This window comes from Macaca nemestrina, chromosome 11 (genome assembly GCF_043159975.1).
Source record: "Macaca nemestrina isolate mMacNem1 chromosome 11, mMacNem.hap1, whole genome shotgun sequence".
Lineage (NCBI taxonomy): Eukaryota > Metazoa > Chordata > Mammalia > Primates > Cercopithecidae > Macaca > Macaca nemestrina.
This window is the reverse complement of record NC_092135.1, coordinates 90,751,548-90,778,141: the sequence shown is the minus strand read 5'-3', so window position 1 is coordinate 90,778,141 and position 26,594 is coordinate 90,751,548. Positions and strand designations below refer to the sequence as shown.

The window sequence follows — 26,594 nt, the reverse complement described above, 5'->3', positions numbered from 1 at the left end:
TTCTATTTCAAAACCTTTAATATTTGTTATAATTGCTGTAATTAGCATCATATAAATTGAATAGAAAAACGTAAATGCTTTACATATAAAGTAGTAATTTTAGACATGGGACTAAGTACAAAAGATTTCAAGGGGCCAAGCTTAAGACTCCTTATGTACGTAAAAATGGCCGCATACAATTAATGCTGGATTGTTCCCACAATTTTATTATTGCGTAATTACGAATTAAAACTCTGTTTTCTAAAAACAATCAAAAAGACAATTCTGATAAGATGAAGACATTGTAATGAAAAACAATCTATAATTGTATGTTAGATATATTTGTCGAATATATGACCTTCATAGTCTAAAATTTAGGCAAGTAATGTTTTTGAATTGATCTGCACAGCTAATTAACCAAATTCACATACTTAAAATTTGAAATTCTAGCAAAGATGTATATAAAAAACAATTAGACAATGTCCAACTGAATTTTAGAATTATCCGAAGTATTGCTAAGAATTTGTAGATTGGTCCTCATTTTAAATAATACTTGGAAGTATTCCATAATTGTTTATGCCAAAAGGAAGCAGGAATCCTTTAGTCCAATTACACAGAAAATATGAAATCATAGGTAGGGCTTTTGATTTTTTGCTCTTGTGGGGTTTGTTCATCTATAAGTTAAAGGTTGTATCCATTAAGTGTAAATTTAATCAATATAACCGATATTTGCAACAAGGGCATTTCAGAATGCAAAGAGCACCCTTCTTGATTAACTGATCTTGAAGAATGCTTTACCCTTAGTTCTGCACGTGCCTACCCTTAGGAAAGCATGCTCTCTGCAAAGGTTGTATCTTTAAATTATAATTGCACACAACATAAATGAATGACCTGATCCCATTTATGTGAATTCCCCTCAGAAATCTCAGGGCTTGTCAAAAAGAAACATAATATTGGCAAAGACACCTTTGTTTTCTCCAGATTTTTTTTTTTTTTTTTTTGAGCAGATTGTTATGCTTGGCCAAAATAAAAGCAAACATACGGCATTGAGAAATGTATGAAAAGACAGTGCACTCTGAAATGCCTCATCATCTCTTTTCCCTCTGCTTGCCTGCTGCCACATTTTGCTGCCCTAGGAGTAGGCCTAGTGTCTTGGAAGTATGAAATGCGTTTATGGAGCTAGAGAATTTCATTTCGAAGACTGATAGATTTCGCACTTCCCAGTCCTTTTCCAAAGGGTCCGCTGTCCCTGGAGACTCCCAACCTGATGATGTCATAGTCTTCTTCCAGGAGCTGTTCTTAGTTCCACTTTGGCTGATTTCATGAAGTGTCAAATGCACCAAGCCTGCTGGGGTGAGAAATATTTTAGTCTCAACAGATTTGTGCAGCATTGGCATTTCTTCATTATTGTTTTACCATTAGGTTTTTATTAATGAGGCCTAGAGTGGCCCCGGGATTATTATGCAGGATTAGAAATGTAAAACTTGTTTTCCGGAGATAGTTGGTGTCCTAACACTCAGATTTTCCAGCCCTCAAGAATGTTATAATAAAATTACTTAATTCCTAGAAAAATGAGGCAAATAATTACATTTATTCTGTCTTATTGTTAGCCTATTCCAACCGACATTTTTTGAACAGGTCTGTTTTGGTTTGACCCAAAGCATTGGAACCCACTGTGAAAACTGGCAGGCCATAGGAGACCAAATGTCTGTTCAGTGTTCTGGGATCTGCCAGCCTTGGCCATTGATGCTCTCAAATAAAGAGAGAAGTAAGTGTTCTGCTGGGTTTTCTTACTGAGTGCCACTCAGTAAGACCTGAACTGCCCACCCTTAAACTATTTTAACTGAACTGGCTCTATATTTATTACAAGAGATGTGGTGGAAAAATAGTCTCTCCGGGACAAATATTTTGTTCATGATTTATGGAACTGGTTGACAAGTCACTGTTTATGTTTAGGAGTACTTATTTCGCATGCGAATCCTCAGTGAAGATTTATGAACAGTTGTTTCTACTTTGCTCTTTAAACAAAACATGTAAGGAAAACCCTCAATTTTATTTAATTCTTCAATCCAGTGCTCCATTTTAAGATGGGAATTGTCTGTAGGTTATCAGTGAATTATTATCTATCAGTCACATTTCATCACATTTCAAGTGATAATATAAAGCTAAAATTGGAAACAATGGCTATGATTTTCTAGTATTTTCTTAAGGACTTTGGTAAGTCAAAACAAGGAGTTCCTTCAATGCTTTAGTCTTTATCTGTAAAGACAGATCCTTAATATACAGTATATAAATATTCACACTCACTGCATGTAGAGAGATGAATCACAGGTGTGAATATTGTTTTGACTATTCTCCCACTGGGCACTGAGACAGACAGCAAGGGGTATTAGGAGCTACTCTGTGAACCAAGAGATTTGGCTTCTTCTCCTCCATTCTGTTTTTGTTGTTGTTGTTCCAGGTTTACTGGAAATATTACAGCAGAGCAGAAAGATTCAACTGGCTTCAACTGGTGTTTTGAAATTCATCCCAACTGTAGGCTGAGTGACCTGCAGTTTGGACAGACTGCCGAAGTCCAAAGGCTTCAACATTTTTTTTTTGGCATGAAAATCTACTTCAGTGATCTCTCCTTCTGCACCTTGATAGAGATAGCTGTCAGTAGGTCTCTCTCAACCTGCTTCATCCAATGCAAGACGTAGCATGCTATCTTCTTATGAGGCTTCCTGCTGGGATCTCCTTGCACACTTGCTTGTTCTTGTTGAAGTCGTTCCCTCAGTGCTTGTACTACTTCTCAGTGATGACCTGGGCCACCTTCATGGTTTTGATGCAAATGCAGCCCCTGTTGGTGGGTCCTAAATAGAGAGGAGTATATTGTAAATCTTGACTAAGTGCCAAGGCATTTAAGTTCTCTGTCTTTAGTTTCCTCAGCTGTACTATTTAAACAATACTATAAAAGAGCTTGAACTTTCCTCTGGAAGTTACAATGTTACTTGAATTTGTTTCTTTAAAAACTGGGAGGAAATGGTCGGACCCTGGTAGGAGCAGATCCTGAGAGTCTGTTACTTGCTGAAAGCAGTTTGTAAGCTAAAAAATGTGTATGTCTAAAGGATAGAAATATCACTTAATATCTCTACATATTTTCCATGGAATAATCAAGTCACTAGATATTAGTGTACTGTATAACACCATCTCAATTCATAATTACTAATTTTGAGATTCTATAGTGTAATCTTTTATTATATGCTAAGTACTATACATAAATATATAAGATAGGATCAAAGCAGTCAGTGGAGAATCTGCAATATTTATAAACCTGGTCATCCAAGGGTAGAAATAAGATTTGAACTGTTGCAGAGGTATCCCAAAAGAAAACAAAACAATGTTGAATCCTTGAAATTGAATGTAGATTTGTTCAACCTTATGGCAATCCAATACCTTATGAATATTCTTCTAATCTTTAGGATGATAAATAGCAAGCTTCATAAATTCTGCCTGAACCAAGGAGAAACAGAAACTCTAGCCACCCTACAAACGTATGATTTGGAAGCGAATGAATGAGGAAGCAGTTTCTGTATTAGGTATCTATTTCACAGCAGAGACATCTGATTTTTGAGTTCAACAACAGTCACAAGGTCCACTTCCTAGTACACAGAGAGCACTGGTGCTGATGTCAGTGGCAGTGTAAGTCAAGTTCAAGGCTCCAAGCACAAGCATCTAGTGTCGGGTGACAGCAAGCAAATTTGTGCTGTTCTCCTTGCTGCCACTTTTACAGTGGTTTTGGACTTTGGTCTGCACTTACCCTGGTGCCCTCCTTCCTCTGTATGCTTAACTTTTATGAAAACTGTGTGATATCCTTTTAATAAATTTCTTTTCTGTTGAATCAGCCGGAATCATCTATGACTAACCTATATTTATACAATTGAGTACAGGCAGTTTGATTATTTTTCCCCAACATAAACTTCATGGAAACAAAAGCTTCTCTGGATCAGAGTACCTCAATTCAAATCCTGGTGCTGATAATCAATAGAGGTATGATTTAAGAGTGTCTTAATCTGTGCTTCAATTTTTTTTATATGAAAAGTGAAATAATAAATATTTATATGATTATATCAGGTAATACTGGTACAGTGTTTATTTAGCATAGTGCTTAGGATATACAAAGCACTCAATCAATATTTGTTGGCTGATACAATAAAATAGTAATATAACAATATATTATGTCAGTCACTAATGAAAATCCATATCTACATGTTTCAATATTCTGGTTTTCATAATAGTAGCTGTTATTAAGAATACATATTTAAGTCAAACTGCATAGGACTATTTTGTCTTTATTTCTTCAAATTTTTAGAGTTATTTATAAGACTCTCATTTCTTCTGACAACTCTACTACATATGAAATGTCTTTCTCTTGGGATTTATCTGATTTCGGTATTAAAATAGAACATTAAAAACTTGTGACAGGTCAGGCATGCTGGTTCACACCTGTAATCCCAGCACTTTGGGAGGCCAAGGCCGGTGAATCACGAGGTCAAGAGATCGAGACCATCCTGGCCAACATGGTGAAACTCAATCTCTACTGAAAATACAAAAATTAGCTATGCATGGTGGCACATGCCTATAGTCCCATCTACTCAGGTGGCTGAGGCAGGAGAATCACTTGAACCTGGGAGGCGGAGGTTGCAGTGAGCCAAAATCATGCCACTGCACTTTAGCCTGGCAACAGAGTAAGAATCCCTCTCAAAAAAAAAAAAAAAAAAAAAAAAAAAAAAAAAAATTGTGACAAAGCCTGGCAATATTTGTGGCCCGGCAAGAATTTTTTAAAGATCAGAAAACCCTTGAATAAAACACACTTATAAATTTGTAGTCAAATTATTTACACATAGAAGTGAAATATCAAATGTTATCACATCAGTGAATCTGAAAGCTTAGATATTTGTCTATTGATTTTGAAGAAAAACAAACAAAAAATAAACAGCAACCAAAACACATGTGTACACTTACACGCATACACAGTACTCAATTTCATTTGCCTCATTATGTAAACTTAAAAACATTTACACAGCTTTTATATTACATTTAATTTTAACTATATGAGAATTAAGAATCAAATGTAAAGCATTGTCTGTTTATTATGAAATTTAAGTATTTACTTCTCCACTTAAATGTAGACTGTCAGTGGAGGTATTAATCAGACTTTTAAAATATGTGGCTTTATTCAAAAATGATTTTTTATTCTTGAAATCTACTTATTAAATCTAAAAAATAAAATTGACATTTAACCTTTATTCATATAAAAGTGAACATATAACTTGTCACTACCAATATGTTTTGGTGCTTGATATAAACAGATACTGCTCTTAAAATCATCTTATTTAAAGTAACTCAGTTAAGAAATGTTAAAAAATCTCTTTTCTCTTTTTAGAATTGTGTGTGGAGCAAAAGACATTTAAATATGTAAATGTCAGTGAGTGATTAATATATTCCCTAAGCTATTGTAACTAGAGCATTTTACGCTATAATTAAAAGACTTGCTTAACTACTATAACTCAGATAATGAAATTCTAAGGCAATGGGAATTATAACATAGAAAATCAGTCTTGTTTTGATAGAAAGAACAAAAAATAGAGTCTCCAGCTTATTGCTCACGGCAAAAACATAAAAGTGTGAGCATTCAAGGGCACCTAGAAATTGATGGAATATTTCCCTTAAGTAATATTACCTTCTAGGTCACCCGCCTTTTGCTTTCTCTGCACTTCACCTTTTAGGTCATTCAGGTTTGTGATTGAATAATACTTTATAATTCTTGAGGAGTTTTCCTCATGTTAAGTTTCCTTTGTGCTAATATATTATATACACTCTAATAAATGTGAATTATTTTGAAATTAAAGTAGGAAAATATCAATAAATGGTATAGCCTGCTCCTTTTCTAAATAGACAAATCCTTGACTTTATGGACTATTAAAATCCTTTTAACCGTTTAAGTTTTATATTACAGTTTCTTACTCTATTTTTTTTAAATTTCTCATTATACATTCATTCTCTATTTTACCTTATACCTATTTATAACTGAATCAATTTCTACCATCAACTCAAACCTTGAGCCCTTCACTGGAAAAATCTCTATATTATGTATCATTCTACACTTAATGCAGTTACTGCCACATGGAAGGCACAAAGTAAAATTGGCAGAAGTGAATAGAGGAATGATTAGATGTTCATATACTCGTATTAAATAACCCAAAAGTTTATTTATGGGCAAAAATCTCAACATGATCTACTAAACTAGAAAATTCATATTATGTTTTGACACTTTCATAAACATGAAATAATTTATATTCCAATTTGGTATTCTTTATATTTTATCTAGGAAATCTTTCATCTCCATTTAAAACAATATGAAAATTATGTGTTTTGATCTTTGTAATGTGAAAATGGAATCTTTTTACTATTGAAGAAAAAGTTTTAATGATATATGAGCTGGATTACATTTTAAAATTAATCCTATATAGCAATATTTGCAGAAGATCCATACACTCCATCAAATTGCCATTTTATGGGTATAGTTAAGCAATTTTTTTCTGAGAAAAAATATTACTTTAATCAATATTTATAGTCCACAAAGGTCTTTCAGAATTGGAAAAATATAAATACATTACATAAGCCTTTTTGTACTTATATACACACACAAGTACATATACAATTCTTTATTAAACTGAATAAAACACCCACTTTTGTCAATATATGCATGGGTAGTGAAAGCAAACTGATAAAGAGATTAATCCCTTCCTAAGCAATGAAATCAGTAGTGCCAGTTACACTTTTTCATCAAACCAACTTGGAAAATTCCAAGACTATCATTGCTTGTTTCTTTGCATATGAAGCTGTTTTATTTGAAGGAAGTATGGCAGTTCACAATTTTTAGGTTAAAAGTAAAAGATTCTTACTGGAAAATGTAAAAGGCTCAGACTGATTGTAACCATCAAATATGAGGTTCTTCGTATTATCTATAACCATCAAATTTTTTTTAATTTCTCCTATTTTTCATTCTATATGTCTTCTTTAATAATCATAATTGTAAGAAGAAAAGTCAACTATAGCTAGATGAGGCAGCAAAGGGTTTTTATGTGAATAATGTTAAGAATTTGAGAATTAATGACAAACCATAGGATCAAACTTTGAAAAGAGGTAAAAAATTAAAAGGAGGTCAGGAAATAAGTATCAGACAGTCTGGTTGGGACTCTGTCCCTACCACGGTAGAAACTTCACACTACGGTCCTGGTGCTGCTCTCACTGAAAAACACCAAATTTGTTATAAATGAGCCCTAACCCTTCTTCTTTGTGCCTCTAACTCCAGATTAAAGTTTTGTGTGGGAGCAACTGATTGGCTGAGCGGAAGCCACATGCCCAAAACTTTAGTCATCAGTGGACAGAGAACTAAAAATTAGTCCAACTTATACTACCATGGTGAGAAACAGGACACTGCATCTCATAATAATACACGAAATTGGACAGTCCTGCAAAACGAGAGAAAGCTGACCCAGAACAGCCCAAATAAGCAATGTGAAATATTCATGCCATTCTTTCATATTGTCTTATCACTGCTTAAAATTTTGTAATTTTGTGATATATTAAGAAGTATATATATTTGGTCTTTGTCTCCATTTATGACACAAAGTGCCTAAAATCCTTGGAATCTCCAAAATAATAAGTGTTTTTCTGTGTGCTAATGAGATGACTAGTAGCTGAGGGTTCCAGGATAGCCTCAGGATGGTGACCGGTTGCCGGGAGAACCAATCTTGTGATTAGAAGGTTGGAAATTTTAGCCCCAACCCCTGACCTTCTGGGAGGGAAGAGGGACTATGGGAACCTATTCAGCAAAGGTCAATGGTTTTAGTTAATATTGCCTAAGAATGAAGGCTCTATAAAAATCCAAAGGCACAGGGTTCAGAGAATTTAGAGAGCTTCCGGGTTGGCAAACCTGTGGAGGTGCTGGGATAAGGCGTGGAAGCTCCACACCTCTCCTGGACACCTTGCCATGTGATTTTCTTCCATCTGACTCTTTCTGAGTTGTATCCTTTTGTAATAAACTGATAAGCTAGCAAGTAAGCTTTTATCCTGATTTCTGTGAGTTGTTTTATGAAATTATTCAACCCAAGGAGGAGGTCATGGGAACCTTTGATTTAGAGATAGTTGCTCAGAAGCACAGATGATACCCTGAAATTTCAGTTGGCATCTGAATTGCGTGTGCGTGGTCTGAGCCTATGGGATCTGTGTTAACTGTAAGCAGCCAATGTCATAATTGGTTGGTTGGAAAACCCACATATTTGGTGTCAAAATGTTGACAGCACATAGAACAGTTTTTGTTTGTTTGCTTTTCATTTTAGATTTAAATTACCACTGAATGATTGCTCAACATGTATCTTCATCTAAAAACTCATTCCTGGGCTTCATACTCTTATACACAAATGCTGATGAATATTTAAACTTATGTATTTCACATATGCCTCAAAAACTAAATACAATGCATATATATTGTTATTCACCCATTCCCCTCTGAAAAAAAAAAATCTGTCCCTCGATTCTTTTCTCAACAAAAAGTACAATCATTCTCCTAATTGCCCAAATCAGGGAGCTGTTGAAATTACTGTACCTTTTCTTACCTCCCCACTACCTGCAACAAATCATTTACCAAAATTGGTTGTTTCTATGTCCCACCACCTCTCAATCAACAGCCTACCACCTTCTTCCTTCAGGGTTCAATATTTGCCAGATTGTGGCGAACATCTGTTTTCTCTGTCTATACTATTGCTCCTCTCTCATACTTTTCTTCTATGTCGTCTGTGTGGTTTCTCTAAAATGAAAATCAAATTATATGAAGTAACTTCTTCAAGGAAATCAAAAACTTTGTGTGATCACCAGTATGGTTTAAACGTTCCTTATCATGGTTACAACCTGTAATGCGTTTGACACATGTTTTGATCCTTGGTCTCATCTCTCAATATTTTCTTAGCATCATATAAACCAAGTTTATTAAATTACATTATATTCATATTTTAATAGAAAATATAAAATATATAGGAATAATTAACGGCTACATTAAATGTACTTAGTAATTGTAAGAAACATGCTATTTTTCTGAAATAAAGTGTAAGAAAAGTATGTGTCTTGTAGCTGACAGCTAGAATTCCATGAACACTTACATTTCCTGTCATTTCCATGCCTTGGCAGAAGCTACTCTGTCATCCTAGAAGGTATACTTCACCTCTGCTGTACCCTTCACTAACAAACATTTAGTTATCTTTCAACACTCTACTTAAAAGCTGTGTTTTGGCAAAGTTTACTGACCTACTATTCAGCACCTTCCTCAATACCTTAGGATGCTCTTAGCAGCAATATTTTGACTTCGTACCTGCCCTTGTCTCTACCCACCTAGTTAAGTAGCATGGTATGCTGAATAATGGCCCCCAAGGTTAATGTTCTAATCCTCAGAATCTACAAATTTTGCCTTTCATGGTAAAGGGGACATTGCAGATGTGCTTAAATTAAGGATCTTGGGTTTTGGAGATCATCCTGGTTATCTAGGTAGGCCCAATGTAGTCACAAGAGTCCATATGAGCAGAAGGCAAGAGGGTCAGGGTAAGAATAAGAGACGTGACAGTGAAAGAAAGACTGGAGGAGTAAAAGGAAGAGGCTATATACCAATAAATGCAGATAGCTACTGAATATTGAAAAAGACAAGAAAACAGATTATTCTCTCAAGGCCTCTAGAAAGAGCCAGCCCCACAAAATTGTTAACTTTAGCCAGGTGAGAATGAATTTGGACTTCCATCCTTCCAGGATTGCAAGCGATAAATTTGTGTTGTCTTAAACCACTATTCTTGTGGTAATTTGTTACAGCAGCCAAACAAAAACAAAACAAAACAAAAAAAGGATAAAACACTAAAAGTAATTCTAATACACATACTTTTTAAATTATGTATTATATTTATCTCTGTCATCATCAGGTGTCTTAATGACAGAGATCATGTATTTATCTCTGTAACCATGCACTTAACAAGACAGCCAGCATAGAGCTGTGATTAAAATGTGTTGAAAGAATGAGTGAGTGGGTGAGTGAATGAATAAATGTTCAGATGTTTAAATTAATGCATTAATAAACAGAAATCCATAGACATGTTTTCTGGTTTCTAAGAGACTTTGGACTTTCTAAATAATTCCAACAAGGGCCAACGATTGTACATCAACTCTGCATATTTGATTTATAGTGAAAATATGCTGACCTACTTGAGTTTCCTGAAGTTGCTAATGCTTGAAATTCAAGACATGAATTAGGACTGTAATCATAGACTCTAGAGTGTTCATACTTTGATATGTCACCAATTGTGCTCTGTGAAAATAGAAGCAAAGTGTAGGGTACAGGATGTTTATTAGGACTCACTACATGTGAAGAGAGATGTCAGTATCAGACTAAGGAAGAAGTCAAACCAAGATGCAGGTCTGACAAAACATCAGAAAAGCTAGCAAGGAGTTATGGAGTATTGCCTGCGGAAGTGACACTCTTAAGGTCAAAATGGCAAAGGCCTTTGTACTCTGTCTCATTCATTCACCAGATGGAGCTGCCCTGACCCGTGTGTGACCTCTAATAGGTTGTCTGTGGTTGAGGCACACCCTGCAGGAGTTTCAAGCTGGTTTGTAAGTCCTTCCTTGAAGGACTGAGCAGCACATCTTTGTATCGATAATTAAACCCATGTACTGAAAGTTTTATTCGTCCCAGGTCATTAAGAACAACTAGAATTCCAGGCACATCTTCATTTTTCTTTTTCACCATGAATAAATGCTATGTTTAAACTGAAATACATAAATGCTTTATTTGTTTGGAAATATATTCAACTCAATATTTTATTTAAAAATAGAAAATTGGGTGTAATATCGAGAACTGGTGGATAGATTGGAGTACTTACTAGAATTACTGGAAATTATGACATTTAACTAAGCCTATGAAATTAAAGAAAGATATGTCTCTGATAGAATGAAAGGAAGATATGTCTTTAGACACATGGTAATATAACATGTTATAAAGCAAGCTTATCATTTCCCATGCTTCCCACTTCAAAAGTAAACACATGTTACAGACTTCATGTAATTTTTCATAATACAAATAAACATGGGTACATGTGATTGTATAATCTTCAAACTATGTTCAGTAAATAAAAGCCTAGAAGTTTTAATTAATTTAGTAAAGAAAAAAATGAAATAAACATTATTAAGTGAAAAGGATAATTAAACAAAGTCATTTTGACATTTGATTATGACAAAATATAAACAAATTTATAGTAAGTAACTCATTGTAAACAAATAAAAGAGATGATGATTTTCCAAATAGTTGTTAAAATGTAAAAGTTTCAAATTACAAGAACATAAAGACCTGACTGCAAGTCTACTTAGGTAATAGTTGTTTAGATTGAGGGACTGAATACAGAAGTTTTAAAAAGTCAAAATAGAAAAAAAAAAAAAAAAAAAGGAGCCAAGAAAGCATAGTTTAGATAGGTTTTGGAAACATATTACTGCTGTCAATTAAGCTATTACTTTAAAAGTGGCTATAATTATGTATATTTAAAACCTGTTAATTTTCGGTATAGTATACAAAATTTAACAATAACATATTTTCAAAAGGGCTATGAAAAACAGGAAAGATCTCATTGTTAAGCAGCAGTCATTTTCAGCTCAGTGTCTCACATAGTTTCTGTTACCTAGTAGCCATTAGTTATTAGTTATTTGGTGAGTTTATTCTACCCCTATCCCCAACATACTCTTCAGCTTAAATTATAATAATTTGGACACTGAAGAATCTTTGTAGTAGTGACTATTGTATAACAGATTGATTTTTTGGCTCCAAATGTTCACTCATACCCCTATGTAATATAGTACATTTGAAATGCTACCTTGACCCAATTTTGTTGTTTTGACTAGAGCCGGGTCAGTTCCCGCTTTCGAACAGCTAAGTATTTGCCTTACTGTATTTTCACACTTGAGCCCAGTAAGCACCTGCCTAAATCACCCTAGGGCCAGCTATCAGACAATTAGAGACAGCCTTTATGTCCTTGAGCCAATGAAATTATGCAAATTGGCCAATCCTACTCATTCTTGTGCTAGTCTCCGTTAGAGAGGAACATGCTGGCCACATACTGGTATCTCCTGGAAATAGAGTCTTTTATAGACCTTAAGTTTGTGACTCTTTATATCAAGCTGCCAATTATGTTTTGAGTCACAGAAGCAGAACCAGACAAGCTGGGCACAGCTACAAAGGACTTCTCGATGTAGAATGGAGTAAATCTCAGCCCTCTGGCATATTCCACTTGCAAGAGCGGATGGCCTCCAATGTCCTCAATCGCTTGCCAGATGCCATGGTGTTGGAAGTTACCCCTTTTCCAAGCCCTTTGGATATCTGGGAGCCGCTTGTGATTAACTGAGTGAACAGCAGTGGGAGTTCGTAGAGTGTACAATAGTACTGGCACTATCATACATTATGGGGTACAGGGAAATATTGCTGCTTTCCAATTTTTACCCAGAATGTTCCAGAAAAAGAATGAAACCCAAGGGTCTGGTCACTTGGTCAAACTAGGTAGTCATCTTAACACCTTAGATCTTAGATATCTTATGTCATCTTAACATCTTAGATACCATGGTCAGCAAATGGCTCTATCTCCACATTTTTGCAAGCTTTTGAACCATTGCCTGAGAGTTGTCCCCTTCAGAGTAAAGAACTTTGAAAATCTCTTGCTTCACCAGTATCCAAAATATAAATCAAGGTTACACATATTGCTGTTTATACTAAGGCCACAATACAGAGTCTTCCTGGGATGCTTCTTATTCCCTTTGAAGTGTCAGACATTACTAATGGTGACTAAGTCACACATTTCGCATCCCAGAATGCACAATAGCGGGCTCTTACAAAAGGCATTCAATGGAACTTTTCTCTCTGAGATAGGTCCCAAATAGCTAATTTAATTGGGAGACTTAATTGGACCTATCAAAGAACCCCTATATAAGTTACAAAATGACAAATGAATTCCTAAATGCATCTGTATTTTGCCCCAGAATTTAATTTTTTAATTCAAGGCCCAATATATGTAACACTAATTTTAAATATTGTTCCCAATTCCCTTTGCTATTTTGAAAGTTAGATACCTCTGGCTTCCGTGTGTACTCATGGCTCTCTGTAAAAACATACACTCCTAAACTCCTATGCCTTAAGGAAGAACTCGTAGCAGTTACTACCATCTGTACCTTTCTAAACATTAATGAAGATTATTACTTTCCCCAGAAAGGAAATTATCTCATATCAGTCCACCCATTGAATCCCTTGGAGAGTGAAACTCCCATTTCCCAGTGCCCTCTCCTACTTTTCCCACTTCAACTCACCATCATGACCTCCCACTCTGCATTTCTGAACATGACCACAACCACCTCTTCCCCCTTGGTTTCAAACAAATATCACTAACCTTTACATATGCTTTACTAACTATATACCCTCTACAAGATAACTACTGGAACTACCACCTTGACCCAAGGTATTATTATGGTAAAACCACATAATTGATACTTTTAAAACATTTTACAACTCCCCCAAGATATTGTTAGGGCCCCCAGAAATTCCAGCTCTGTTTTCTTAGTAATGCCATAAAATGGAGACCTTGGTGATGGACTGGCCTACAAGGACTCTTCATTCTTCTACATGTTTTTCCCTTATTTACTCCCATAATAAAATGTTTTCTATGCTCTTTTGGACAATTTATACTCTACTTGGTGAAAGTCTTTACTCCTACTTGGCCATTGAAATACACCAAGTAATCAAGCTCAAAACTGATGTCAAGACTTTAAGGGGTAGATTGTAACAGTTTTTGCTGTTGTTTAACCACTGTCTGGAACCAGGTTAGAGGCCCTGGCTAGAGGGTAGTAACTTCTCCTTCTTGGCAGCTGATTAAGTCCACTCCCCAAGCCAACCACTGCCCTTATTGAGCTTTCAAACTCTTGGCCACTACGTAGACCCCTCAGTAGCCCCAGGACCAGGTATCAGGCAAATAGACACATTCCCTAAGCCCTCCAGCCTGAGAAATTGTTCAAATTAGCCAATACAGAAGCATCCTGGGAAGGTAGCTGAATCCACTATACTTGTTATACATAAATTGCCCCGCCATAGCTTCAGCTTGCTGTTACCCTTTCTCTGGATGCAGCTCCCTAGGTGGCCCTGCCTGGAAAATTTGGAGTTGTAAGTAACAAGAATCTGTCTTTCATCTATTAGAGTGTTTTTATGATTTGTTGTTTTTATCAAAAGGATCTTTAAACCTTAAACAAACACCATATGCATGCACTTTAACTTCCTCCCACTAAAGTTGGAGTAAATGTTCCTGTCCCTTTACTTCACTGTTGTTCGATTTGATTTATTTTTAAACAAAAAATATTGCTGGAAGTGAAAGTGCACCAGTTTTTAGCCTAAACCTTCAAAGACATCTCATTCTTCCCTCTTGCTCTGTTATCGTTGTGAGAAAAGATACCCTGGGGTAGCTGCTCTCCCTTCAGGAATAATGAACTTAGGTGAAGCCAAGCTTCCCTAACCAAGCTCAGGTAGACTCAGACCAGATAGTAGAGCCATCCAGTGGAATTGTGGAACCATTCCAAGAGTGGGATTTGAATGAGCTGTCCCAGTTGACCATGGGTGGATCAAAAGCAAATGTTTATTTTGTAGGCCAATGAAATTTTGTGCCTCTGAAATTTTGTGTTTTTGGCAATAGTTGACAGCTACAATATGCATACATGTTTGACTAACTCCTCTAATTATGTTTGAAAAAAAGGATGGCCTGCAACTTTTGAAATCTGCTTCAGTATCAGGCAGCTATAAAAGAACAACACACTAAAGAGATCTATCTTCTCTTTATTCTTTTCTGTAGATTGAAAATATTATGCAGAAGCAAGATGGGATGTCAGGAATGACAATAGATCATTTTCTTTCAACAGTGAATCTACATGCACAAATACCTGAAATAGTACTTCTAATTTGGTAAAGACTCCTCCTTAGTAGTGGTGACAGGTAGCCATGCCTGTTAGTTTATTGAAAATAAGCATGCAAGCTCTCCATTTCATATGAGTGAGGACACCACTCCTCACACTAATGAGTGAAAAGTAATTGGTCATTATCCATTAAGATTCAATTATTCTAAGGTGGAACATCAGAAGCACCTAGAATGGACAGGATTAGATAGTGGATATCACATATGGATAATCACGTGTCTCTTATCATTGAGTTCCGGTGAAAGCCACGTCATTAATAAGCAGAGCCCCTTGGCAAGTGCCAGGGTAGAGTCATTTCCAGGTTTTGTTAGGAGCACCTCTTCAGAAGAAATCTGTTACTAGAGGTTGATATATTATCTTGTGTGAAAGTGGTATACTTAATTTCTGAATTAAAAAGTAAGGCCAGGCTGGGTGCAGTGGCTCATGCCTGTAATCCCAGCACTTGGAGGCTGAGGCAGGAGGATTGCTTCAGCTAAGGGGTTTAAGATCAGCCTGATCAATGTCATGAGAATTTGCCTCTTACTAAAAATCAAACAAATAAAAACAAAATCAGCAGGGAGTGGTGGTGTGTGTCTGTGGTTCCATGTGCCAGCTACTCTGAGGCCAAGGCAGGAGGATCACTGGAACCCAGGAATTTGAGACTGCAGTGAGCTATGATCGTGCCACTGGACGCCATCCTGGGTGACAGCAAGACCCAGAGATCCTGTCTCAAAAGTAAATAAATAAAAATAAAAAATAAACGAGGACAGAGATTCAAAACTGGAGGCAATTCATGTGATCAATGAGTAAAATAATGCATTGCATTTCTCTTATTTGCTCAGTATGGTCATATGGTAAGTTTAGGGAAATAATCCATTGTTTATACTGTAAGGATAATTTTAAGATACATAAAATAAATTCTTTACACAACATTTATAAGGAAAACAATATTTAGGATTGAGACATCTCATTAATATCCTGAAAAAATACTTCAAAGTCTTGATACTGAAATTATTTTGAGGAATGAAAATATATCAAAGTGTCAGCAAATACAAAGACTGAATGAAACTATAAAATACTTGTTAGTTTTAAATTTATTCGACCTTGTACTTGTTGAAAGTACACAAGCAAAAATTTTGTGAATAGTTAAATGCTAAGTATTATGGGGAAACAAGGCAATGGAAGACCACTCTTCTCATGAGGAATTTATATTATAATAATTAAACAAGTCGACAATATAAGAATACTCCTAAGGCAAAAAAGTTTCATTCAATATTTATTATAATTGAAATATATCTTTACTGTATGGATAAAGTTCCTGTCATACAGAAAGTTTCAATGCTTTATTGAGGCTACACAGCTAAATGGAAGTAGAGTCCTAAGTAGAACCCAGGTCTCTGGACATGAAGTTCAGGGATAATTTTTTATTCATGGATCTGTACATGAAAGTAAATAGGGTGGTAATAATGTTTTATTAAGCATGGTAGAGATTCGAAAATGAGAAAAAAAATTTGGTTTCAGTATCCCCGAAGGTTCTCTGGAAGTTGTACAACCGAAGATAGGTCTTGAAGCATGGTTGAATATAGAGACAGAGGGCTTGGAGAGGTGAAATAGGCTAAGATAAACAAAAAATTAAATTTTGGGTTTGAATACCAGTGATTAGAGAGTTAGCATGACTCAAGTGTTAATATAAATAAAGTATGGAAACTAAGTTGCAAAGACTGTGCATTATAAAGAAAACAAACTTCACATAATAAATTACAAAGGTGGTTTTGGAAGAGAGAAGTGTATTAGTGTTCTACCCTGTAACTATAGTTTTGAAAAACAGTTTAACAATGTTATGCAAAAATAATAAAAAGCAAATAGATGAACAAGTGATTGCAGTTCTGATATGAGAACTGACATATTTATTGTTGGTTGGGGGAAAATAAAAGTGATATTTATATATGTGTGTGTATATAGATATATATATGTGATATGATAGACTCACTGAATTTCATACTTAAGAACATTTACTTCAACTAACTAAACATTGCCAACAATACAGATCTAATATTTGGTTTTCTGGTCCATGTTTGAAAACTCCAAGATCACTACATTAATATTTTCTTCCAGTAGTCAACTCAGTTTTTGAATATTTCTGGCTCTTGATAAAAGTTTTCCTTATTTGGGCCTAAAATTGTAGTTCAGTGCTTAGAGTGCTTTATAATTTTCTTTTTCAACCGTATACTTATATTTTCTTCAACCATACATTTTATACTAATAATATTGAGCCTCTAAATGAATAATCCTATATTCCTGTGTTTTGAAAGTAGAGTGTCCATATACAAACATAAGACTTCAGGTATAACATATTCAGTCTATAGTAGAACAGAATTATCCTCCTCAGTATTCTAAACACTCAGTTTCCATTTGTATAACATACATTTTTTTCTTGGACAAAATATCATATTATCTTAAACTGAATATGAGATCTCAGGTTCAATTCTTTTTCACAATGCTATTGTTAAAAAATCCTTTATTTACATGAGAAATTGGTATTTTGTAACCAAGTACAAAACTTACTCTTGTTAAATGCACATTTGCTATTTAAATATCTGCAAACTGCTTGTTCATTTTTAAATTTGAATTTTGTTATAAAATGTAAAAATTACTGTTTTATAGCATCTACAAAGTTAATAGGCATACTGTCTAAATTTTTGTCAAAATACTGAAAAATATTGAGTAGGAGAAGAGTAAAAGAATCACACTGAATTGAAAGTAATAAATGACCAATTGGATTAAAGTCTGGCTATTGCTAAGAAACAAGGAAATAATAAGCATGTAGCTTAATAAATGGGAGGAAAGAAGACCAAAAGTTCCTAGACAATAAGGAGAAAAAAAAAGCAAAATAATCACTTTTATTTAATTATTATACTTAAAATCAGTGCTACCGTTCCAAGTCTTTGCCACATACATTCACAAGTAAATATGTTCCATACGCCACACTGTAGAGTTCATAGTTTTTCTCTCTTCACTTAGGAGTTTTTCAGGGGTAGAGGACGCGAACCATATATTGTTGATAACTCTATAGTTCCCAGCAAAAGACTGAATATATAACATTATCGTTGTAATCACATTTTGATTAACTTAACAAAACATCTCTTTAAGCTTCATGGTCAAAATGATGTTCATGTCAATTAAGGCCTTTTTAAATTTTGGGAAAATATTTCTGCATTCATTTTAAAAAGTAGATGTATAAAGAACATAATGACATTAAACATGAAAACATATTTAGGCTGGTTTCAAACAGAATTCCATACAGAACATGAAACACAATGAATCTATTAAATGAGCCAGAATATCAAGTCACAGCTTCCTAAGTTATTAGAAGCTGTGTGGCTCCTCTCTCAGCTGGAAGTGACTAACTCTAGGTGTCAGAGCATCCTGCTGACAGCTTAGCTCTTATATGACAGTCGTGATTAAACATTATCCATAAATTTTTTTCATTTCATCAAATTGAATCATAATTTTCAAGGCAAATAAAAGATTCATTTTTCACAAATATTCATAGAGCTGTCCTCAAATGATACTGTGAGATTTGACTTCTTCCAAACCCAACTTACAGAGAATGAATTTTAAAATCTCAATATAATGTGTCAAAAGTGAAAATTAACTCCATATTCATCTTCTACGTAATGATAGGGGAAATTTTCCGTGGCTGTCCTCTTGTCAGATTTTCTATTTCAGATATGCATATAATAAAATACAAGTGTTTTAAAAAATGTGATATCCTTTAAGAATGTAATTCTTTCTATGTCTGAGGTGAAGTAAAGGTAACAAAGGAGCCTCATAGCTTCCCACGTCACGTCAGAAGATATTGACTTCCGGCTTTTTCTTTGTTTTGTTTTGTTTTTTCCCAATGAAATAAGGTAATAGGAATCATGAAAACCTTAAACTATAAATCGACAGGATTCGATATAAAAGCTATGTATGTGAAAAAACTGAGAATTTCTAGTCTTTTTTGGCTGATAAATTATTTGAATTTTCCTTTGAAACTTCCTGAGGAACAAGTTTAAGGAGGCAAAGTTATCTTGTTAGTTCTTGTCAATTCTACTTCTGAAAGATCAGAGTAGTATTGAGAGAGGCCACCTCTGGGCCAGAGGCGAGAATTTTGATGCATTTATTTTGTATTACAACTTTTTCACTGAGCACCTGTTATATAACATACAGGGCATTGGGTGTTACCTGGTGACAGGGAATGAGAAAAACATTGTTTATTTGCTAATTAATGCAACAAAGATTGGTCAAAGCAGGCTGTTCTACAGGTGCTGGGGATAATGCTTTAAACAAATCAGACAACCTCTTATGTGTTTCATATTTTAGTGGAGGAGGAAAAGACTGAAAAAAAGCATTATATTATAATGTATAATGTTGCATAGTGAATAGTACTATGAACAAAATTGAAACAGGGAAAGGAGATAGAGTTAATTTGTTCTTTCTTTTACCAAACATTTATTGAATGTATACAGCACTATATGCCAGGTCCTTTTAGGCAAGAAAGACCTATCAGTTAATAAAAAATTGAAAAAGTAACCCTCATAGAGCTTACATTATATTTTAAAGGGAAAAGCAATAAATATTTTAAGCAAGCAAATGATATATAATCATAGAAGGCAAAATGTGCAACAGGAAGTTCCTCATGTGCAACATCAAAGAAGGAAAGAAATTGGTCTGATTAACAGAAGAGACAGCCCAAAATGTTGGGGCAAGCTTGCAGTGGACCACTACCACATTTCAGCCCCAGTCAGCATTGGCCTTAGAGACAGCAACAAAGGGAACTTCTCCTGGTGAACAGAGCTTTGAGCAGTCAACTCAGTCATTCATTTTGCATGAAATGAGAGATGACGAAAGGTACAGATAATATATTGATTCCTGGGTTGTGGCAGTGGCATGACTCAATGGTCAGCGTCCTCAAATGAAAGACTAATAAGTCAGGGCTAAAGAACTCTGGGAAGGAAGTATATGGAAGATCCTACAGGAGTGGGCACAACACATGCACATATATGTAACTAATATTAATTTCTTCCAGAGAGAACCCATTTCCAGGAAGCATCTCTTCAACAAGGTAGACAGGATGACTATTGCAATGCTTGCACAATGAGCACATGAACAGGGTGGTCATAGCAGAAGGATTAAGGCTATGCATGAGGGTGATAACATGTATTCATCTTCACTAAGGCTGATCTATTGCTACCATTGCTGAATGTGCAGCCTGAGAGCAATGTATATCATTGCAGAGTCACTACTTTTCGGGAGTTTAAGCAGCCACTTGGTGACAGATCAATGAAATAAGACCCCTTCCACCAGAAATGGGATAATGATTGTCCTTTTCAGAAAAAAAATGCACAATCTGGACATGAGTTTGCCTTTTTTGCACAGTTCTTCAATCAACATCATCATTTAAAGGCTTAAAAAATGCCTGACATCTCAACAGAGCATTTCATGTGGCATTGCTTTAAAACAAGGAGCCTACTTTATTACAAAAGAGGTATGATGACGAATAGATAATCACAGGACTCGTGGGGCTTACTACTTGTATTCTATCATACTGATAGAATAAAGACTCAGTTAAGGAGCCAGCTCAGAGAAAAAAATACCAGGGTGTTGTCTTCTAGTGTACACTATATGTACTGAAGCATAGGTCTGGGAGGCAAAGAGTGGAAGTGGGATCCCCTGCTTGCCATTATTCCCAGTTATTTTTAGCATATTCCCATGCTCAAAATATGGTGCTTTCCATCCCGCCTTAGACTTTGCTAGTTTAGAGATGTTATTTTCCAAGTGGAGAAGAAATGTATGAAGTACCTTGAACTCCTAATCCTGGTGCAGCTGGAATGTACTAGTGGGAGTCATCGATCTTGATAATCATGAGAAGATATAGTTGCTACTACACAGTGAGGGCAAAAAGAAATATGTCTGGAACCCAGTAGACTCACTGGGATATGTCTTGGTGCTTTTTATCCAGTGATAATCAAAAATGTTAATTGCATAGAACACATGTCCAGAAGCTCAAAGTAACTTAAGAATAATAACCCCTAAATCCAAGGTCTGGATCACCTCATTCGGTAAGAACCAAAATTATAGCTGAAGGTGGCCAGCTGTAACTTCATTGGATAACATCATATAAAGTTGTCTGTTTGCTGTTTGTTTAAGGACGTAGCAGTTCACAATAATACTTACAGATTGAATTTTTATGCTTCTTCTCAGGGAAGAATTGAAGGTAAGGATTGAATATCGTAGTACAGTGTGAGCAGATCTGACCTACACAATGAATGGATTGTACCAAATTCAGATTATGCATGACCCATCTCTGCACACTTGCTTTGCTTTCTAAATGGGGTGGCACTCAATGGCTGGTAATATTCCCATCCTGTGCCCACTCTCATTTCAACAGACTGAAAACCTTGCTGGATATGCCCTATGGGTGCCTTACTTCAGCCTACATTGGAAGTCCTTCCTTTTCTTTCCCTGGGTTCCTGATTGTTGCTGAAGTATAAGATACTACAGGAATTAATGCTCTCTGGGATGAACACTGAAGGCACGAGACAAACTAGATATTTTTTTTTTCTCCCTGCTTCCCCCAAGGTAAATACTCAGAGAAGCAACCCCTTGGAAGATGGCTCACTAGACAGAGAAATTGTTTGTCTCAAAGTTCTGACCTGTTTCATATGCCACTCCTTATATTTGTTTTGCCTCCTTCCCCTACTAACTTCTCATCCTCTTCCCAACCTCAAGAATTTCTTGGGTTGCACAATCAATAACATAGTTACAATAAAAATTTTGCCTAGGGTTTGTATTTTAGGGCAACTGTCCCCAACCTTTTTGGCACAAGGAACCGGTTTTGTGGAAAACGATTCTTCCGTGGGCAGGGTAGGGGGATGGTTTCAGGATGAAACTGTTCCACCTCAGAGCATCAGGCATTAGATTCTCATAAGGAACTAAGGAACCTGTAACTTAGATCTCTCACATGCACAGTTCACAGTAGGGGTCACACTTACAAAAATCTAATGTCACCGCTAATCTGACAGGAGGTGGAACTCAGGTGGTAATTCTTGCTCACCTGCTGTTCACCTCCTGCTGTGTAGCCTGTTTCCTAATATGCCACAGACCAGAACCTCTCCGTGGCCTGGGGGGTTTGGGAACCCTAGTTTTAGGGAACACTAAGACAACAGATTAAAAAAGAAAACAGTTGCCCATATTCAGTATCACCTATGGGGACCCTGTGATATTACTATGAGAAAATTAAAAGACACAAATGTACTGAAAAAAAAAACAAAAACAAAAAACAAAAAACAATATCTGTTTCCAAAGTTTTAAGCAGACTGTGCCTGAAACCCCTGATTTAACATATATATCTTCAGAAAATTCATTCTATACCATTCTGTGCAACATGACTTTTCAAATAAAAATCATTGTTCTAAATTAAATAGACTCATTTTTACTTCAAAGTTTTCTTGTTCATGTGTGAAAATTGAAGATACTGCTGTTAATGTGCTGGTTCTGCTGGCAAAAAAAAAAAAAAAAAAAAAAAAAAATTTCTCAACCAGTTAAGTAATTTCAGTTTATTACTTACAGGCTTTATTAATTGTGTGTATCAATAAATGTTAACAAATAAAACTCATGGAAGTTTATTCTGTAAAAGGTGAAACATTTAATGTGATTGTGAATGCTATTGAAAATTCAGTTTAAAAGTTTAACACAAAATTATTTCTTTTTGTGTTAATAATCCAAATGAAAATTTTGGTATAGCATTCACTGTGGTAATAAAACTATAATAACTAAATTACTAGGCTATGCCGGGCGCGGTGGCTCACACCTGTAATTTCAGCACGGTGAGAGACCAAGGCAGGGGGATCACGAGGCCAGGAGTTTGAGACTAATCCTGGGCACCATGGTGAAACCCTGTCTCTACTAAAAATACTAAAAATTAGCTGGGCGTGGTGGCAGGCACGTGTAATCCCAGCTACTTGGGAGGCTGAGGCAGGAGAATCGTTTGGACCTGGGAGGTGGAGGTTGCAGTGAGTCGAGATCACATTGCACTCCAGGCTAGAAGACAGGGCAAGACTCCATCTCGAAAAGGAAGGAAGGAAGGGAAGAAGAAGGAAGGAAGGAAGGAGGGAAGGAAGGAAGGAAGGAAAGAAATCTTAATTGGTTGTGCTATACATGTAACTCAAAATTGCATCCTAAACACACAGTTGTGAAAATGTACAAATATTTTATTTTATATATTATTCTGTATATTTTGCTCACAGTCAAAGTTATAACACCAAATAAGTTTTATGACAAGGCTGATGTGACATCTCTCAAAACAAAACAAAATGGCCAACTAGAATGTGGGAACACAGTCTTTCTGTCTTTGTTCTCCATCATTTTAAAGTATATGGTACTTAGAAGAACTAACTTTAAGTAGCCTAAGTGTAATCTACTGATACTGCATTTTTAGCAGCCTAAGTGTAGTGCACTGACTGCATTTTTAATAGTCTTATAATTTTTATTGCAGTTCTCAAAATTAATTATATGTATTTATTCAAAACATGTAATGAATGTAGCTTCACAAAACTTATCTTTAAAAATTATAAATGTAAATTAAAATCAAAACTTGAAAACAGAAAAATATTAAAACTTTCTACAAACACATAGAAAAATTGAACAAATAAAATGAGGGTACAAAGAAGTGTAATATTCAATTCTGAAATTTTGCAAAGTAGGCTTTGGAATATCTCCGTCTGTGGGAAGAATTCTTTGAAGTGGCTCCAATTTTACTTGGATAAACTTATATTCTGCACCAGAATGAAATCAAACTGAAATTGACTATGATTTGATAGTGTCAAGGTTTACAAAAGTAGTCTATAGAATTTTAAATAACAAAATAGAAGACAAGTTTTGACTTCTAAAATATTTGTCAAAAATTATAATTGGAGGCAAAAGTATAGCATCTGCAAAAATATACGAGCTGAAATATTTATATATTTCAAATTGAAGAAAATAGACTTGATAACATTATTTATTTAGCAGAAATGTCTCCAAGCTTACAAGCTACTTCATTCTCTAGAAGAAAATTATTTTCTCAATTAAAAACTTTAGGATTCACAGAGATTGAGATGAGGGTTTCAGTATTTTCAAATTTATTAACCAAAAATGTTCGTGGAAGATAATTTTTAGGCAAATTAAAAATAAATAGACAACATTAAAATATTTTGAACAAATACCACTGGCATTATATTAGAGTTGGATACTATCAAATTAATTAAAGAATCAAAAATATATTAAATAAATTACTACTTACACTATTGTAAATCTTCCAATGATAAATATAGGGAACTTTTTGGTGTTTCATATACATATGCTGTTTTTAGTTTTAGAAAATTGCATTTTAGAAAATAACTTTTGAATAGTACTGTTTCATAGATTTAACACTATCATAACACCAATTGTTTTTTGTCAATAGTGCCTATGTCAAAATTATATACTTAATTATTTTAGCTTTCCCTGTCATTCACAAAAGTATTTTAGGGGGCATCAAATAATATGGTCATCATAATGCTACTGCAGAAAACAAACCAACAAACTTGTAAAGTACACAAATAAATGTTTGATATAAATATCAAGTGGAGAGGAAAAGGAAAAGAAAGTTTTGATCACGACTACTCTGGATCAGGTGGTCACTGAAGCTATTTTGGACAAGGAAACCTTTTAGCACATATATAGAAGTGATGATGGAATTGTGAATATCTATTGGAAGAGTAATCTAGACAAAGGCAAACTATGAAAAAAAGAAATACCTCAGCCAAAACCCAGTCTTACAGTAGTGAAAAGGCTAAAGAGATTGAAGGAGAGCCAGCAAGGCCTAGCAGCTGGAAATTACATGAAATTTGAGGGAGAGCCTGGACCAGATCATAGAAAGTCTTTGTAGATTTTCAATATTTTTTTTTTCTTACTTTCTATGTGTGACAGAGAACAGTGGAAGTTTTGTGGGGCGGAGTGACATCATCTGGTTTATGTTTAAAAACATTCTTCTAGTTGCTATGCTAAGAATAGATTGTAAGGATTGGAGCTAAAGAGGAAGGAATAAGTATACAAAGAGCAGTAGAAAAAATATTAATAATTAAGAGGGAAAAGGAACTTAGCTGATGACTATGAAGAACTGTGCTGGACATCTACAAAAATTATCTACTATTGCTAATGGATGTGTGTATATATTAGTTGATTTGCTTCAACAGTATACTATAATTGAAAGTTTCAATTGCTTATAAGTTATTCAAGCATATATGAAGATAACATACAATTTTAAGTATATTTTAACTACAGTTAAAAATAGTACAATCTGAAACTTTCACAATTACTCTTTGGAGGATTAGTGTTCAGTACTGAAATTAATGAAATGATATTATCTCAATATGCATATTCAAATATGAATAAGTAGTTAAGCTCAACAATAGCATAAGCAAAAGATTGTGATAATAAGCTCCATTATCTGAATTAACGAATGGCTCACCTCACTTGATAAGGTCACGTTGAGTACCAGTGCATCTCGTAATACAATTTTATCATTCAGTTCTATGAATCTGCTGAACTATTCCTGTATATTTTAACAAGAAATAAAAATCACAAAGAGATAAAGGTAAGTTGCCTGTGGGAGCCTGAAAAAAAAAAAAAATCAACCAGAATAACAAATTCTTCTTGGTTTAGAATATTCCCAAATTGTATGCTTTTTACATTTTTTCAATGATTCACCATGCCGGTATTTAAATAGTAAACAAGGCATTTAAATATTTCTTTGATAAAAATCCCTGTTTTAATCTCTAGTTAAGGTTCCTCAAATTTCTTGTCTCATACGTCTAGTGATTAACAAAATTATACACATAGTGTCATACACAGAAGATCTATGAGGATCTCACTTACTGAATATTCACATGTGGTTATTGTATTACTCTCTACCTCTGTGAGTTCCCTAAAAGGGAAATTGTGTGCCCTGAAAATAAATTTATGTGTGATTTTGTCAAATCATCCTTGGAGATAGAACCTGGAAGCAAACCATATTACAACGCCAAATGTGTTTCTCAAGAGGCCAAATAAATTAAATCTTCTTCAGGGAAGCCATATAAAGGCTGGATTACAACATCCATGCTCTGCATTCAGACTGAAAGCACCAAGGTTATACAAAACTGAGTGGCCCTATCAAATCATTTCATTATTCCCCGCTAATTACACTAAAACCTCTATCCTTTGCAAAGCATTTTTATTTTGTCTTCTAAATGTTAGTAGTTTAAAAATAACCATGATTTAAGCCATTATTACTATACTCTCAGCTATTATATACATAACGAAATCTCTTACTCACCCCAATTAGAGGAAGTTACAGACACAGGTTATGGCATAGGGCAAAAAGGTGGCTGCCTAATTGAAAAAAGATGCTGTCCAGGGACCTATAAATAGCTCTTTAAAAACCTCCACCTTTGCTATCATTTTCATTCAATTTATGACTTTTAAAACTGCGGTTCCAAAACTGGGTGCCAAAGTGCCTT

The 26,594-nt window shown here is 34.9% G+C and overlaps 1 long non-coding RNA gene across 1 annotated transcript; it reads right to left on the bottom strand.

Annotated features, from left to right (window-relative positions):
* LOC105468188 (uncharacterized) lies at positions 1 to 26,594 on the bottom strand. Its single transcript, XR_011609597.1, has 4 exons — positions 26,411 to 26,594; positions 25,565 to 25,648; positions 23,021 to 23,139; positions 1 to 1,327 (listed from the first exon to the last, which is right to left on the bottom strand). It is a non-coding gene; the product is annotated as an uncharacterized lncRNA (long non-coding RNA).